Genomic DNA, 17,826 nt, shown 5'->3' with positions numbered 1-17,826 from the left:
TCTCAACTCCAAAGAGCTACAGAAGTAAAAGCTAATAACAATAATTGAAACAATCTTTGAAAAAATGACTTACCAAGCATGGCAAACAACTCAAATATGTAGAGCAAAATGTTCTGAAATGGCTTCACTTCAGCTTCGATTGGAGCCGTGCTGGGGGCAGAGTCTGTGAATTTACTCTATTGGTGTCATAGCCCCTCTAGGAGTTCAGAGTTAAGAAGTCAAGAGTTAATGTTTCCATTGTAACACCTCCAGATTTGACAGAGAAACACTCATTTTTAACACTCGATTTTAACTACTATCATTTTACACCTCAGAGTTACACTAAAAGAATGTGACTCTGCTTAGAGTAAAATTAACTCTACTTTTGCAAGAAGACTGTTAACACCAAAACATTTAACACTTTTGAATTTGCTGTGTAGTGGAAATTTTTTTGATTGCCACTATTTATAATCCAGTTTTTTAAGAAACTGTAGGAGTTCTAGAGAAACTTTAATTAGTAACATTAATAGATGCCAATTTCCTGCCTGTCTGCATAGCTCACGTTAGTCAGCTCGTTTAACCACGCCTGTGGCACACTCCAGCAAATCAACAAATTCTCACCTCAGGGCAATCTGTGATTGGCTGAAAGTTTATCTCAAACTGTAAATGGAAGAACCAGCAGAGTTCATCACAAAGAGGGCAAAGTGCAAAAAAACAACGGAAGAAACAGAAGCAGATTTTACTTGGTTCACTACACCACAAAAAGTGTTTTAAGAACAATGGAGGGGCAAAAGGAAGGGGCAAAGCAAAGACACCAGCACTAGTCCAAACATGAATGAGAGCATATGTATTTCCAATTGTTCTCCCCCAAAAGAGAGAGGGGAGTATGTAATCCATTCCCTTTGTTTGTCTGTTTGTCTAGTGTCCAAAGTTTTCATGATATCATGTTCAATTCTGTGTGATGGTAGATACCAATAACAGCTTGAGCTGATTTAATTTTGGTGAAAATCTAATCAAGGTTGCACCAAATGTGAAAATCAATAAAAGCTTTATATTACCCACAATTTTCGATGGATCATCTTCAAAATCCACAGCAGTATACTATCAATTGGGGGACATGAATATATAGGATGGCTACGCACTTGAACTTGACCTTCAAGTCGATCCTCAAAATAATTTGAAGAAACAGAAATATCCAGTAATAAATTACATGAAAGAGCATGGCGAGAGCTGTACGACACACTATTTTTTAATATGTTGCCCTACAACATCACATTGTCGCCCTAGCAGGCTAAAGTCACGATATTGCAATAAAACCATCATAAAACATTGCCTTAGAGGGGAGCTGTGCTCTGTGAGTGCTGTTTTCACATGTTTTTCACACTGCCCCACGTGGCAGCGTGTACAGCTACGACATAAAGACATGGAAATGCAAATGAAGTATTTTTCCTTGCAAATTATAAACAAAACACTACTGATGCTTTTTGCCATGTTTAGACAGTAAAGGCAAACTCCAGGGATACAAAATTAAACCAATCTAAAAGCCACTACAGCTCCTCTAGTGGCCGCTAGAGGCTACAGCGATTTCACAGCACATTTGCTGCCTGCTATTAAAACAAAACTGTGTTTGTCTCCTTGGAAAGTTTCCCCCTTTGTAACAACTGTAGAGCGGTTGTTCTACTGTATAACTCCAGGTAAGCGTAACCATTAGGGGAGTGGCTGCTTTTTTTGGCAGGTGAGCTGTCAATCAAAGCAGCTGCAGGAAGCTGCTGTCTGCTAGTCTTTACCTACATTCCTCAAGTCCCTGAACGAGACTTCTCTACTGTGCTTGAGCTGTTGGTGCCTTTTGAAGAATATTTTATTAAAATATCTGACAAACAGTAAGACCCATGATACACACCACTCAAGAAATGTGTGCTAACATTTTAGTGAAGAAAGGTCTAGATTTTAATTAGTTTGTTGACTGCACTGATGATCAGGAGTGTGTGTGTGTGTGTGTGTGTGTGTGTGTGTGTGTGTGTGTGTGTGTGTGTGTGTGTGTGTGTGTGTGTGTGTGTGTGTGTGTGTGTTGCACCTAATTAGTAGTTACAGGAAAACCTAGCAGCTCTATTGTTCCAGTAGCAGAGAAATGTTTTCAGGAAACAAAAGCAAAAACTGTGCAGACCCTCTGCTAACAGTAAGAATCAGTAAGACACAGGAAATGATCCTTTGGTTTCATTAACCAGGGGCAGAATGTGTAGACAGTAACAGTAACTGTGGTCATTTTAATATCGTACAACACAGTGAAATGTATAAAACTAGGCCTTTGTCATAGTATTTTTTACACATACATATAGATGTTTTCAAAAAACAGCCTGACCAAACTTTTATGAAAGACCGGAGGAAAATTAGAGTATAATGCAAATACACTGTATTTTAGGCAGCACGTAGCAGTTTCCCTTCATGTGACTTTATCACGAAGAGACCAACAGAGGGCATTACTACCCTGCCTGGTTTTATTTGTTGGCTTAATTAAGATGAATTAAGTGAAATTTCTGAATTCAAGTAAATGTCAGTTCACTGTTGTAGCTAGCTGTGGTGAAACATACTTTACATACATGCTTTATGTATGTCAACAGTCACCAGACAAAGAGGACTCAAATGCAGGACACACATGGAAGCAGAGAACAAAAAAAGAACAATATCCAGGTGTATTATTAACAAATGATAGGGCAGCATGGCGAAGAATGCATGTAAGGGGCAGTCATGAAAGCAAAAGTGAAACACAAGGAACACTGTAAGGATGAGATCATGGAAAGCTTGAGTAAACAAAAAAGACCATCTGACAATTGATCAAGAGTCGGAGAACTTAGAAGTATACGTGCAGGTGTGTCACAAACAGAAAGTGAACGGAACAAAAACTCGAGAAAGATTTCAAAATAAAACAGAAAGTGGTGAAAAAGAAACCCCAATGGCAGCAGTAAGAAGTGTCCAACAGAGGCGAAAGACACTAAATTGTCAGTCAGGAGATTCCCCTGATGCACACTGCAGGGCTGCTCCCAAAGGTGTGAGCCAGAGTGTATCTTCTCTACACCTTCCTCTTCATCACATCCTCATCGTCCCACAAACACAGCTCGTTTCACAAACCAACTCTGTAGGTTTGCCACACATGAACACACACACACATCAGCCCTACAACACAACACTTATGTGTTGACTGGGCACTTGAAGACACACTTGACATGACAAGACAATAAGACAATAAGAAAATAGCTCCACCTTTAAAGAAATGCACTCTAAAAGATGTGATCGCCTTCTCCTCATCTTCATTGTCCCCCGTCCTCGCCTGCGCTGGTGATCGCCTCCTTTTCCAACGCATCTATCTATCTATCTATCTATCTATCTATCTATCTATCTATCTATCTATCTATCTATCTATCTATCTATCTATCTATCGATCCTCTCACTTCACTCCTTTTCCCTTCTCTCTCCCTCTTATTTCCCTGTCCTCACCCCTTTGATTACACTTACCTCTCTCCCTCGCTGCCCCTCTCCTCGCTCTCTCTCTCTCTTTCACGTGGTCTCTTTCCAGCAATAAAAGCAGCAACAGTGACAGTTCACATGATAAACCAATCCCATGGTGTGTTCGTGTGTGTGTCCACGAGCGCATGTTTGTCCTTCCACATATCTGCACATGCTCAACGTGTCGTTTCAAATGTCACTTTAATATCCGAGCGTCACATTTGTGAGCAGTTTGTGCAGCTGTAGTATATACAAAGTTGTGCTCATGTGTATAAAGTGTGTGTACACGAGTGTGTGTACCCGCCTCTATTGCACGCCAAGCTGCAGTTGGTTCTGCTGCGTCAGCCTGCCCCCCCATAAACAATCACACACAAACACACTCACGGTGAAGCAGAAATAAACAGGCACACGCAAATAAACACAGAAAGCAACAGATGTTATACAAAAACAAATGCACCTACGCGAACAAGCTAAAAAACATGCACGTATTCAATTACGCTTTCCTGTTTTATCCTGCGGTCGCTTGTTTGTCTTACTTCATGAGTTCTAACAGCAGCTATTATTATAATTAGGTTACCATTACCATTAGATTGTAGTATCTGATACCAGGTACTTTTTTGGCAACTGGCTCAGCCGGGAATCCAAGACATCTGAAGCAATCTGAAAATGTGACATCAACTAACTGCATGCAGCCAATTGGCCATACAGTGCATTCACTCAATGAGTCATGAGTGACTCCTTCACAAAAATCTAAACTGTCAATTTTTAAAAGCTGGAAACAGCTGCAGAAAAACCGACTTCATGGTCGTCAATGTTGATCTCTGTCAGACAAAAAGCCTGTAAACAAAGGATCTGTAAGACACTGTGTTTTTCTTCTAATAACTGCTTATAATCTCATTACATAATTTTCTTAAAACAGTTAAGATGCATTCAGGCTGCTGATGGTAGTGCAGGGTGTCTACCATTTAGAAGCTTAGTGGCTCTATCCACTGGTTCCTCTCATCCTCATGTTCAAGTATCCTTTGGCGAGCACACCGAGTCACATGCGTGTGAATGCTAGGATACATGCTTAGGCAGGCAGAGAAACATTCAACAAAGTGTTTGTGTGGGACTATAGCTGTGATCCTTTTTGCAGTAAGAGTTAGAATGTAACACTGTACAATAATTGGGTGGACTTGGCTATTGTTTTTATTGTTTTGGCTCTTGTTTCTATGAGTACTACAGTAACAACACTTTTCTCACTACTTAAACATCCAGGAATGCAAAAAAAGCACAAAACCCCCTCACACACACAGAATCAGACAAGGTTTGTTTAACCAAAAGATGAAAATGCAATGTCCAGATAAACAGAATCCACTTTCTGCAAAAAAGTAAAAAGCAACTGTCCATCTCACATTCACTCTAATACACTTCTAATAAAAACTGCTCTTTTTTTATAACCCTAATCCTTTACAAACACACGAACAAGCCTAAAAAAGTTTGTAAGTTAAACATGGAGTGTGTTATTTGAACATGAGAAGGGACCATGAACTATGAAGAGGAACTAAAGGACAGGCAGGCGTGTTCTTTGTTTCTGCACTGACTCTCCATGCTGTGTGGCTGAAATAAGGTTAGTTCCTCATTTTGCCCCGCAGACCAGAACAGACCCTCATGAGGCCTCAAAAATAAATCTCAGTGCTGAAAGACACACCCAACTGTTATATAATCTCATGGCCCCATGTTATAGAGAACATCTTTATTAACAACTGACAACTGAAATTCTTAGTCTTTATAACTCATCAGATCTTGTGCATTTCTAAATAAACTCATTTTCAACACATGCCAAAAGTTTAATGCAGCTCTAGTTAGATAAGACATAAAGCAACAATCTATTGTGGACGAGTCATGTGTTTATAGAGGTTTCAGTAAACAAAAAAGAAGCAGCAACACGTGTGAGAGGTTTGAATTGATGCAAAAATATAAGCACTGGAAGCAGAACTGCACTGCAAAATGCATTTAATTTGAGAAAGTTAGTAATAAATGTGCATTTATCACAATCTCATAATGTTCATGTTGCTTTGTTTGTGTGCAGTTTCCAGCATAGCTATTCTTTCTTTCCTTCTTTCCTTGGAGTTGAAATTAGTGTCTGGCTAACTTACAACATTTAAAAGAATAACACATTTTATTGCATCTCCATTAAAGGTGAGTGGGTGAAATGCTGAAAGCTGAAAAACAGCTTCAACTTTAGAAGATATTTAAATGAAGAGTTTGCACTGCAATCGGATCTAGTAGAGTCTGAACTGTCTACAGCTTTGTGAGGCAAAGTAAATAAGCTGTGTGAGAGTGCAACGGGGCAGCGTGCCTGTTTCACACAGGGCACTAATGACTACAGAGGGCGGATAGAGGGCATGGAGCAACACACAGGCGCACATATGAAGCCAGGACAGCTGAAAAACATGAGCTACACTGGAGACCAAAGATGGTTTCTTTACGCCAAAACTGAGCTCATGATGCACACATACAAATAAAAGCTCTGAACGTACAAGTACACAAAGGCAGTTTGGAAAAAATTGGCAAATAGCCCTTGAAAGGCATTCCGAGAACACACGTGGAGCAGGGACAGCAGATGCTGACTTGAACATTTTTTTTTTTTCACCGTTTAAAATAATCCTTTGGTTTTTTTTTTAAATGAAGTTTATGTTTGATTGGTTTCTTTTAGGTCTCCTTTGGTTTTCTTTTTGAAAAGGGTCCAGGCGTTGCTTCAAGTACAAATATTTCTGATGTTTTATTGGATGAGGATGCAGGACTTTTTTTCCCAAGAAAAAATGTCCCTCTAATCACGGACATGCAAGAAAAGCCTGAAAGGCAATCATACATTGCACCTATGAGAAAAAAGAGAATCTTGATAACTAAATGAGAGTTTAATGGATGCTTCAGGTTAATGTTACCCTCTTGTGCTATCTTTAAACTCTCCACGTCTATTACAGCGATTTAAGAGAATATATGCTGAGAATATAATGCTTTTCACTTTGCTGCAGTGATGTAGAAGTACACAAATTGGTCTGTATGTCTGTGGATGTGTTTTCTGTGTTGTTTAGGAAAAAGAAACAAAAATAAAATGAGATAAATAGCCAGGCATTGTGAAGTCTTTCTACAGACTGGATTTCGACTGTTAATTTGGTTGGAGAAAGGAAGAGCCAGAAATGAGATTCTTTGCATCTCTATGTTGCATTTTCAGTGGTTAAAATGTTTTATTACACATCAAAGTCACATGATAAGAAATCTTACATTAAGTATATCTGCAAAAAAAAAAACTAGTCGAACTAAAACTACTTGAAAAAAAAATGATTGACAATGTTAGTAAGCTTGCACTTAGCCAGGGGTTGGCTGGCTTTCCTTATGTTTTCCTCTGCAATCACAGCACTGAAAGATGGTGAAACATGTACCCTTAGTCCTGCTCCCTCCGTTCAAAGATGGCCATTTGCTTTTCACATAAATGGCCTCCTTGACTCCCCGCTCACACTATCCTACCTCCCCGCCCAGAATGTGTACATCCTCATCAGTAGAAGAGCGGCCACTGAACTGTAGGTCTAAACAGACTGCTGAGAACTGGCCTGACCAGCTAGCTGTTTTGTGTCGTGACATGCGCTTAGCCAGGTTTTGGCTGGTTTTCCTGTTTCCTTCATGGCAATCCTAAGGGGAAGAGGGAAAAGTCTGTATTCTGCTCCTGCTTGGAGAGTATTGACTGGAGGTTGCAAATGGGTATGGAGTGCTGCACTAAGAAGCTCCTTGTGATTGCTTTGTTCACTAGCACATTGTCAAAAGTCAACAGGTACCTGCCAATAACCATCCCCATTTATCCCAGTATAGGAATAACACACGGTACACCTTGGCTAAGGGAAACATTAATGACATGTTCCCATACCGGGAGTTGAACCCGGGCCGACTGGGTGAAAACCAGGAATCCTAACCGCTAGACCATATGGGAGTGAAGGGCTTGCACACCACTGCAGTGAAATCAAGGACACTTTTGTAACTCTGCAGTCATGGTGAGTGCAACACAGCACCACCTTAACCACTCCCCCACTGGCTGCAGGTTCTGGTTAAAAGCAGTAACTAGTCAGGGATGACACCATGAGTGAAAACCAACAAATTAACTTGAAAACTGGTGGGAAAATTCTGCAAGTTGTTAAGACTTCAAAGCCCTCCATCAAAAGATTTACTCTTGAGCTGATTCCAGCAAGTTGGACTTGGCATACGTGTGGCAACAGAATTTAATCTCCATGCCATGTAGGACTTTCCATTTATTGGCAAGACATGAAACCCAACACCAAGGGAACTTTGCAGCTACATCTGCGTGGCAGCAGTGGGATTCGAACCCACGCCCCCGAAGAGACTGGAGCCTTAATCCAGCACCTTAGACCGCTCGGTCATGCTACCACTACAACTAGCAGCCTCCTAGCCAAGTACTAGACGGTAAAACTTGAAAAGGTGCAGCACAAACTAGAAGCCCAGAACATTCAGCAATGCTCTTAATGTTGTAGGAAAGAAATGGTCTCCTACTTCACTGAGTGTTTTTGGACAGGATGGCATCTGCCTGCCCTGGGTAAAATCCTATTGCAGCAATGAGATTTCAACCCACACGTGTGAAGAGCCCAAAGCCTTAACCCAGGTCCTTAGACCTCACAACCTAACACCTTACAATGCGGTGGACTTGAAGCACACTTGAGTGGCATGTAGTTACAGCAGGGAAACAGCAAAGCTTGCAAAGGTGTAACACAAACTGGAACGAGTTTCTTCAACTTCATAAACAGTACCTTTGCATAATACCCAAAACTGATTAACAATGGTGATCAGTTTGTTTGCACTGATTAACAATGGTGATCAGTTTGTTTGCACTGATTAACAATGGGCTGTTGGCTCACTTTCATCATCATTCACATGCAAATTGCCACAACCATTGATCAATGGACAGGATTACCATTCACAGAGAGTTGGGGAATGGCTGCAATCACAGCACTGAAAGATGGTGAAACATGTACCCTTAGTCCTGCTCCCTCCGTTCAAAGATGGCCATTTGCTTTTCACATAAATGGCCTCCTTGACTCCCCGCTCACACTATCCTACCTCCCCGCCCAGAATGTGTACATCCTCATCAGTAGAAGAGCGGCCACTGAACTGTAGGTCTAAACAGACTGCTGAGAACTGGCCTGACCAGCTAGCTGTTTTGTGTCGTGACATGCGCTTAGCCAGGTTTTGGCTGGTTTTCCTGTTTCCTTCATGGCAATCCTAAGGGGAAGAGGGAAAAGTCTGTATTCTGCTCCTGCTTGGAGAGTATTGACTGGAGGTTGCAAATGGGTATGGAGTGCTGCACTAAGAAGCTCCTTGTGATTGCTTTGTTCACTAGCACATTGTCAAAAGTCAACAGGTACCTGCCAATAACCATCCCCATTTATCCCAGTATAGGAATAACACACGGTACACCTTGGCTTAGGGAAACATTAAAGACATGTTCCCATACCGGGAGTCGAACCCGGGGCGCCTGGGTGAAAACCAGGAATCCTAACCGCTAGACCATATGGGAGTGAGGTGCTTACACACCACTGTAGTGAAATCAAGGACACTTTTGTAACTCTGCAGTCATGGTGAGTGCAACACAGCACCACCTTAACCACTCCCCCACTGGCTGCAGGTTCTGGTTAAAAGCAGTAACTAGTCAGGGATGACACCATGAGTGAAAACCAACAAATTAACTTGAAAACTGGTGGGAAAATTCTGCAAGTTGTTAAGACTTCAAAGCCCTCCATCAAAAGATTTACTCTTGAGCTGATTCCTGCAAGTTGGACTTGGCATACGTGTGGCAACAGAATTTAATCTCCATGCCATGTAGGACTTTCCATTTATTGGCAAGACATGAAACCCAACACCAAGGGAACTTTGCAGCTACATCTGCGTGGCAGCAGTGGGATTCGAACCCACGCCCCCGAAGAGACTGGAGCCTTAATCCAGCACCTTAGACCGCTCGGTCATGCTACCACTACAACTAGCAGCCTCCTAGCCAAGTACTAGACGGTAAAACTTGAAAAGGTGCAGCACAAACTAGAAGCCCAGAACATTCAGCAATGCTCTTAATGTTGTAGGAAAGAAATGGTCTCCTACTTCACTGAGTGTTTTTGGACAGGATGGCATCTGCCTGCCCTGGGTAAGATCCTATTGCAGCAATGAGATTTCAACCCACACGTGTGAAGAGCCCAAAGCCTTAACCCAGGTCCTTAGACCTCACAACCTAACACCTTACAATGCGGTGGACTTGAAGCACACTTGAGTGGCATGTAGTTACAGCAGGGAAACAGCAAAGCTTGCAAAGGTGTAACACAAACTGGAACGAGTTTCTTCAACTTCATAAACAGTACCTTTGCATAATACCCAAAACTGATTAACAATGGTGATCAGTTTGTTTGCACTGATTAACAATGGGCTGTTGGCTCACTTTCATCATCATTCACATGCAAATTGCCACAACCATTGATCAATGGACAGGATTACCATTCACAGAGAGTTGGGGAATGGCTGCAATCACAGCACTGAAAGATGGTGAAACATGTACCCTTAGTCCTGCTCCCTCCGTTCAAAGATGGCCATTTGCTTTTCACATAAATGGCCTCCTTGACTCCCCGCTCACACTATCCTACCTCCCCGCCCAGAATGTGTACATCCTCATCAGTAGAAGAGCGGCTACTGAACTGTAGGTCTAAACAGACTGCTGAGAACTGGCCTGACCAGCTAGCTGTTTTGTGTCGTGACATGCGCTTAGCCAGGTTTTGGCTGGTTTTCCTGTTTCCTTCATGGCAATCCTAAGGGGAAGAGGGAAAAGTCTGTATTCTGCTCCTGCTTGGAGAGTATTGACTGGAGGTTGCAAATGGGTATGCAGTGCTGCACTAAGAAGCTCCTTGTGATTGCTTTGTTCACTAGCACATTGTCAAAAGGCAACAGGTACCTGCCAATAACCATCCCCATTTATCCCAGTAGAGGAATAACACACGGTACACCTTGGCTTAGGGAAACATTAAAGACATGTTCCCATACCGGGAGTCGAACCCGGGCCGCCTGGGTGAAAACCAGGAATCCTAACCGCTAGACCATATGGGAGTGAGGTGCTTTGCACACCACTGTAGTGAAATCAAGGACACTTTTGTAACTCTGCAGTCATGGTGAGTGCAACACAGCACCACCTTAACCACTCCCCCACTGGCTGCAGGTTCTGGTTAAAAGCAGTAACTAGTCAGGGATGACACCATGAGTGAAAACCAACAAATTAACTTGAAAACTGGTGGGAAAATTCTGCAAGTTGTTAAGACTTCAAAGCCCTCCATCAAAAGATTTACTCTTGAGCTGATTCCTGCAAGTTGGACTTGGCATACGTGTGGCAACAGAATTTAATCTCCATGCCATGTAGGACTTTCCATTTATTGGCAAGACATGAAACCCAACACCAAGGGAACTTTGCAGCTACATCTGCGTGGCAGCAGTGGGATTCGAACCCACGCCCCCGAAGAGACTGGAGCCTTAATCCAGCACCTTAGACCGCTCGGTCATGCTACCACCACATCTAGCAGCCTCCTAGCCAAGTACTAGACGGTAAAACTTGAAAAGGTGCAGCACAAACTAGAAGCCCAGAACATTCAGCAATGCTCTTAATGTTGTAGGAAAGAAATGGTCTCCTACTTCACTGAGTGTTTTTGGACAGGATGGCATCTGCCTGCCCTGGGTAAGATCCTATTGCAGCAATGAGATTTCAACCCACACGTGTGAAGAGCCCAAAGCCTTAACCCAGGTCCTTAGACCTCACAACCTAACACCTTACAATGCAGTGGACTTGAAGCACACTTGAGTGGCATGTAGTTACAGCAGGGAAACAGCAAAGCTTGCAAAGGTGTAACACAAACTGGAACGAGTTTCTTCAACTTCATAAACAGTACCTTTGCATAATACCCAAAACTGATTAACAATGGTGATCAGTTTGTTTGCACTGATTAACAATGGGCTGTTGGCTCACTTTCATCATCATTCACATGCAAATTGCCACAACCATTGATCAATGGACAGGATTACCATTCACAGAGAGTTGGGGAATGGCTGCAATCACAGCACTGAAAGATGGTGAAACATGTACCCTTAGTCCTGCTCCCTCCGTTCAAAGATGGCCATTTGCTTTTCACATAAATGGCCTCCTTGACTCCCCGCTCACACTATCCTACCTCCCCGCCCAGAATGTGTACATCCTCATCAGTAGAAGAGCGGCTACTGAACTGTAGGTCTAAACAGACTGCTGAGAACTGGCCTGACCAGCTAGCTGTTTTGTGTCGTGACATGCGCTTAGCCAGGTTTTGGCTGGTTTTCCTGTTTCCTTCATGGCAATCCTAAGGGGAAGAGGGAAAAGTCTGTATTCTGCTCCTGCTTGGAGAGTATTGACTGGAGGTTGCAAATGGGTATGCAGTGCTGCACTAAGAAGCTCCTTGTGATTGCTTTGTTCACTAGCACATTGTCAAAAGGCAACAGGTACCTGCCAATAACCATCCCCATTTATCCCAGTAGAGGAATAACACACGGTACACCTTGGCTTAGGGAAACATTAAAGACATGTTCCCATACCGGGAGTCAAACCCGGGCCGCCTGGGTGAAAACCAGGAATCCTAACCGCTAGACCATATGGGAGAGAGGTGCTTTGCACACCACTGTAGTGAAATCAAGGACACTTTTGTAACTCTGCAGTCATGGTGAGTGCAACACAGCACCACCTTAACCACTCCCCCACTGGCTGCAGGTTCTGGTTAAAAGCAGTAACTAGTCAGGGATGACACCATGAGTGAAAACCAACAAATTAACTTGAAAACTGGTGGGAAAATTCTGCAAGTTGTTAAGACTTCAAAGCCCTCCATCAAAAGATTTACTCTTGAGCTGATTCCTGCAAGTTGGACTTGGCATACGTGTGGCAACAGAATTTAATCTCCATGCCATGTAGGACTTTCCATTTATTGGCAAGACATGAAACCCAACACCAAGGGAACTTTGCAGCTACATCTGCGTGGCAGCAGTGGGATTCGAACCCACGCCCCCGAAGAGACTGGAGCCTTAATCCAGCACCTTAGACCGCTCGGTCATGCTACCACTACAACTAGCAGCCTCCTAGCCAAGTACTAGACGGTAAAACTTGAAAAGGTGCAGCACAAACTAGAAGCCCAGAACATTCAGCAATGCTCTTAATGTTGTAGGAAAGAAATGGTCTCCTACTTCACTGAGTGTTTTTGGACAGGATGGCATCTGCCTGCCCTGGGTAAGATCCTATTGCAGCAATGAGATTTCAACCCACACGTGTGAAGAGCCCAAAGCCTTAACCCAGGTCCTTAGACCTCACAACCTAACACCTTACAATGCGGTGGACTTGAAGCACACTTGAGTGGCATGTAGTTACAGCAGGGAAACAGCAAAGCTTGCAAAGGTGTAACACAAACTGGAACGAGTTTCTTCAACTTCATAAACAGTACCTTTGCATAATACCCAAAACTGATTAACAATGGTGATCAGTTTGTTTGCACTGATTAACAATGGGCTGTTGGCTCACTTTCATCATCATTCACATGCAAATTGCCACAACCATTGATCAATGGACAGGATTACCATTCACAGAGAGTTGGGGAATGGCTGCAATCACAGCACTGAAAGATGGTGAAACATGTACCCTTAGTCCTGCTCCCTCCGTTCAAAGATGGCCATTTGCTTTTCACATAAATGGCCTCCTTGACTCCCCGCTCACACTATCCTACCTCCCCGCCCAGAATGTGTACATCCTCATCAGTAGAAGAGCGGCCACTGAACTGTAGGTCTAAACAGACTGCTGAGAACTGGCCTGACCAGCTAGCTGTTTTGTGTCGTGACATGCGCTTAGCCAGGTTTTGGCTGGTTTTCCTGTTTCCTTCATGGCAATCCTAAGGGGAAGAGGGAAAAGTCTGTATTCTGCTCCTGCTTGGAGAGTATTGACTGGAGGTTGCAAATGGGTATGCAGTGCTGCACTAAGAAGCTCCTTGTGATTGCTTTGTTCACTAGCACATTGTCAAAAGGCAACAGGTACCTGCCAATAACCATCCCCATTTATCCCAGTAGAGGAATAACACACGGTACACCTTGGCTTAGGGAAACATTAAAGACATGTTCCCATACCGGGAGTCGAACCCGGGCCGCCTGGGTGAAAACCAGGAATCCTAACCTCTAGACCATATGGGAGTGAGGTGCTTTGCACACCACTGTAGTGAAATCAAGGACACTTTTGTAACTCTGCAGTCATGGTGAGTGCAACACAGCACCACCTTAACCACTCCCCCACTGGCTGCAGGTTCTGGTTAAAAGCAGTAACTAGTCAGGGATGACACCATGAGTGAAAACCAACAAATTAACTTGAAAACTGGTGGGAAAATTCTGCAAGTTGTTAAGACTTCAAAGCCCTCCATCAAAAGATTTACTCTTGAGCTGATTCCTGCAAGTTGGACTTGGCATACGTGTGGCAACAGAATTTAATCTCCATGCCATGTAGGACTTTCCATTTATTGGCAAGACATGAAACCCAACACCAAGGGAACTTTGCAGCTACATCTGCGTGGCAGCAGTGGGATTCGAACCCACGCCCCCGAAGAGACTGGAGCCTTAATCCAGCACCTTAGACCGCTCGGTCATGCTACCACTACAACTAGCAGCCTCCTAGCCAAGTACTAGACGGTAAAACTTGAAAAGGTGCAGCACAAACTAGAAGCCCAGAACATTCAGCAATGCTCTTAATGTTGTAGGAAAGAAATGGTCTCCTACTTCACTGAGTGTTTTTGGACAGGATGGCATCTGCCTGCCCTGGGTAAGATCCTATTGCAGCAATGAGATTTCAACCCACACGTGTGAAGAGCCCAAAGCCTTAACCCAGGTCCTTAGACCTCACAACCTAACACCTTACAATGCGGTGGACTTGAAGCACACTTGAGTGGCATGTAGTTACAGCAGGGAAACAGCAAAGCTTGCAAAGGTGTAACACAAACTGGAACGAGTTTCTTCAACTTCATAAACAGTACCTTTGCATAATACCCAAAACTGATTAACAATGGTGATCAGTTTGTTTGCACTGATTAACAATGGGCTGTTGGCTCACTTTCATCATCATTCACATGCAAATTGCCACAACCATTGATCAATGGACAGGATTACCATTCACAGAGAGTTGGGGAATGGCTGCAATCACAGCACTGAAAGATGGTGAAACATGTACCCTTAGTCCTGCTCCCTCCGTTCAAAGATGGCCATTTGCTTTTCACATAAATGGCCTCCTTGACTCCCCGCTCACACTATCCTACCTCCCCGCCCAGAATGTGTACATCCTCATCAGTAGAAGAGCGGCCACTGAACTGTAGGTCTAAACAGACTGCTGAGAACTGGCCTGACCAGCTAGCTGTTTTGTGTCGTGACATGCGCTTAGCCAGGTTTTGGCTGGTTTTCCTGTTTCCTTCATGGCAATCCTAAGGGGAAGAGGGAAAAGTCTGTATTCTGCTCCTGCTTGGAGAGTATTGACTGGAGGTTGCAAATGGGTATGCAGTGCTGCACTAAGAAGCTCCTTGTGATTGCTTTGTTCACTAGCACATTGTCAAAAGGCAACAGGTACCTGCCAATAACCATCCCCATTTATCCCGGTAGAGGAATAACACACGGTACACCTTGGCTTAGGGAAACATTAAAGACATGTTCCCATACCGGGAGTCGAACCCGGGCCGCCTGGGTGAAAACCAGGAATCCTAACCGCTAGACCATATGGGAGTGAGGTGCTTGCACACCACTGTAGTGAAATCAAGGACACTTTTGTAACTCTGCAGTCATGGTGAGTGCAACACAGCACCACCTTAACCACTCCCCCACTGGCTGCAGGTTCTGGTTAAAAGCAGTAACTAGTCAGGGATGACACCATGAGTGAAAACCAACAAATTAACTTGAAAACTGGTGGGAAAATTCTGCAAGTTGTTAAGACTTCAAAGCCCTCCATCAAAAGATTTACTCTTGAGCTGATTCCTGCAAGTTGGACTTGGCATACGTGTGGCAACAGAATTTAATCTCCATGCCATGTAGGACTTTCCATTTATTGGCAAGACATGAAACCCAACACCAAGGGACCTTTGCAGCTACATCTGCGTGGCAGCAGTGGGATTCGAACCCACGCCCCCGAAGAGACTGGAGCCTTAATTCAGCACCTTAGACCGCTCGGTCATGCTACCACCACATCTAGCAGCCTCCTAGCCAAGTACTAGACGGTAAAACTTGAAAAGGTGCAGCACAAACTAGAAGCCCAGAACATTCAGCAATGCTCTTAATGTTGTAGGAAAGAAATGGTCTCCTACTTCACTGAGTGTTTTTGGACAGGATGGCATCTGCCTGCCCTGGGTAAGATCCTATTGCAGCAATGAGATTTCAACCCACACGTGTGAAGAGCCCAAAGCCTTAACCCAGGTCCTTAGACCTCACAACCTAACACCTTACAATGCAGTGGACTTGAAGCACACTTGAGTGGCATGTAGTTACAGCAGGGAAACAGCAAAGCTTGCAAAGGTGTAACACAAACTGGAACGAGTTTCTTCAACTTCATAAACAGTACCTTTGCATAATACCCAAAACTGATTAACAATGGTGATCAGTTTGTTTGCACTGATTAACAATGGGCTGTTGGCTCACTTTCATCATCATTCACATGCAAATTGCCACAACCATTGATCAATGGACAGGATTACCATTCACAGAGAGTTGGGGAATGGCTGCAATCACAGCACTGAAAGATGGTGAAACATGTACCCTTAGTCCTGCTCCCTCCGTTCAAAGATGGCCATTTGCTTTTCACATAAATGGCCTCCTTGACTCCCCGCTCACACTATCCTACCTCCCCGCCCAGAATGTGTACATCCTCATCAGTAGAAGAGCGGCTACTGAACTGTAGGTCTAAACAGACTGCTGAGAACTGGCCTGACCAGCTAGCTGTTTTGTGTCGTGACATGCGCTTAGCCAGGTTTTGGCTGGTTTTCCTGTTTCCTTCATGGCAATCCTAAGGGGAAGAGGGAAAAGTCTGTATTCTGCTCCTGCTTGGAGAGTATTGACTGGAGGTTGCAAATGGGTATGCAGTGCTGCACTAAGAAGCTCCTTGTGATTGCTTTGTTCACTAGCACATTGTCAAAAGGCAACAGGTACCTGCCAATAACCATCCCCATTTATCCCAGTAGAGGAATAACACACGGTACACCTTGGCTTAGGGAAACATTAAAGACATGTTCCCATACCGGGAGTCGAACCCGGGCCGCCTGGGTGAAAACCAGGAATCCTAACCTCTAGACCATATGGGAGTGAGGTGCTTTGCACACCACTGTAGTGAAATCAAGGACACTTTTGTAACTCTGCAGTCATGGTGAGTGCAACACAGCACCACCTTAACCACTCCCCCACTGGCTGCAGGTTCTGGTTAAAAGCAGTAACTAGTCAGGGATGACACCATGAGTGAAAACCAACAAATTAACTTGAAAACTGGTGGGAAAATTCTGCAAGTTGTTAAGACTTCAAAGCCCTCCATCAAAAGATTTACTCTTGAGCTGATTCCTGCAAGTTGGACTTGGCATACGTGTGGCAACAGAATTTAATCTCCATGCCATGTAGGACTTTCCATTTATTGGCAAGACATGAAACCCAACACCAAGGGAACTTTGCAGCTACATCTGCGTGGCAGCAGTGGGATTCGAACCCACGCCCCCGAAGAGACTGGAGCCTTAATCCAGCACCTTAGACCGCTCGGTCATGCTACCACTACAACTAGCAGCCTCCTAGCCAAGTACTAGACGGTAAAACTTGAAAAGGTGCAGCACAAACTAGAAGCCCAGAACATTCAGCAATGCTCTTAATGTTGTAGGAAAGAAATGGTCTCCTACTTCACTGAGTGTTTTTGGACAGGATGGCATCTGCCTGCCCTGGGTAAGATCCTATTGCAGCAATGAGATTTCAACCCACACGTGTGAAGAGCCCAAAGCCTTAACCCAGGTCCTTAGACCTCACAACCTAACACCTTACAATGCGGTGGACTTGAAGCACACTTGAGTGGCATGTAGTTACAGCAGGGAAACAGCAAAGCTTGCAAAGGTGTAACACAAACTGGAACGAGTTTCTTCAACTTCATAAACAGTACCTTTGCATAATACCCAAAACTGATTAACAATGGTGATCAGTTTGTTTGCACTGATTAACAATGGGCTGTTGGCTCACTTTCATCATCATTCACATGCAAATTGCCACAACCATTGATCAATGGAC

The 17,826-nt window shown here is 43.8% G+C and overlaps 1 protein-coding gene and 14 non-coding genes across 15 annotated transcripts in view; all 15 read right to left on the bottom strand.

Moving 5' to 3' along the window:
• Positions 1 to 17,826, bottom strand: part of nhsl2 (NHS-like 2) — a 231,083-nt gene that overhangs the window by 157,272 nt on the left and 55,985 nt on the right. The window lies entirely within an intron of this gene.
• trnae-uuc (transfer RNA glutamic acid (anticodon UUC)) lies at positions 7,376 to 7,447 on the bottom strand. The gene has a single exon. It is a non-coding gene; the product is annotated as a tRNA-Glu (tRNA).
• Positions 7,818 to 7,899, bottom strand: trnal-aag (transfer RNA leucine (anticodon AAG)). The gene has a single exon. It is a non-coding gene; the product is annotated as a tRNA-Leu (tRNA).
• On the bottom strand, positions 8,972 to 9,043 carry trnae-uuc (transfer RNA glutamic acid (anticodon UUC)). Its single transcript has one exon. It is a non-coding gene; the product is annotated as a tRNA-Glu (tRNA).
• trnal-aag (transfer RNA leucine (anticodon AAG)) lies at positions 9,414 to 9,495 on the bottom strand. The gene has a single exon. It is a non-coding gene; the product is annotated as a tRNA-Leu (tRNA).
• trnae-uuc (transfer RNA glutamic acid (anticodon UUC)) lies at positions 10,537 to 10,608 on the bottom strand. Its single transcript has one exon. It is a non-coding gene; the product is annotated as a tRNA-Glu (tRNA).
• On the bottom strand, positions 10,980 to 11,061 carry trnal-aag (transfer RNA leucine (anticodon AAG)). The gene has a single exon. It is a non-coding gene; the product is annotated as a tRNA-Leu (tRNA).
• Positions 12,103 to 12,174, bottom strand: trnae-uuc (transfer RNA glutamic acid (anticodon UUC)). The gene has a single exon. It is a non-coding gene; the product is annotated as a tRNA-Glu (tRNA).
• On the bottom strand, positions 12,546 to 12,627 carry trnal-aag (transfer RNA leucine (anticodon AAG)). Its single transcript has one exon. It is a non-coding gene; the product is annotated as a tRNA-Leu (tRNA).
• trnae-uuc (transfer RNA glutamic acid (anticodon UUC)) lies at positions 13,669 to 13,740 on the bottom strand. Its single transcript has one exon. It is a non-coding gene; the product is annotated as a tRNA-Glu (tRNA).
• Positions 14,112 to 14,193, bottom strand: trnal-aag (transfer RNA leucine (anticodon AAG)). The gene has a single exon. It is a non-coding gene; the product is annotated as a tRNA-Leu (tRNA).
• Positions 15,235 to 15,306, bottom strand: trnae-uuc (transfer RNA glutamic acid (anticodon UUC)). Its single transcript has one exon. It is a non-coding gene; the product is annotated as a tRNA-Glu (tRNA).
• On the bottom strand, positions 15,677 to 15,758 carry trnal-aag (transfer RNA leucine (anticodon AAG)). The gene has a single exon. It is a non-coding gene; the product is annotated as a tRNA-Leu (tRNA).
• On the bottom strand, positions 16,800 to 16,871 carry trnae-uuc (transfer RNA glutamic acid (anticodon UUC)). The gene has a single exon. It is a non-coding gene; the product is annotated as a tRNA-Glu (tRNA).
• On the bottom strand, positions 17,243 to 17,324 carry trnal-aag (transfer RNA leucine (anticodon AAG)). Its single transcript has one exon. It is a non-coding gene; the product is annotated as a tRNA-Leu (tRNA).

Source organism: Maylandia zebra, linkage group LG3, assembly GCF_041146795.1.
Source record: "Maylandia zebra isolate NMK-2024a linkage group LG3, Mzebra_GT3a, whole genome shotgun sequence".
Lineage (NCBI taxonomy): Eukaryota > Metazoa > Chordata > Actinopteri > Cichliformes > Cichlidae > Maylandia > Maylandia zebra.
This window is presented reverse-complemented; position numbering and strand designations above follow the sequence as displayed.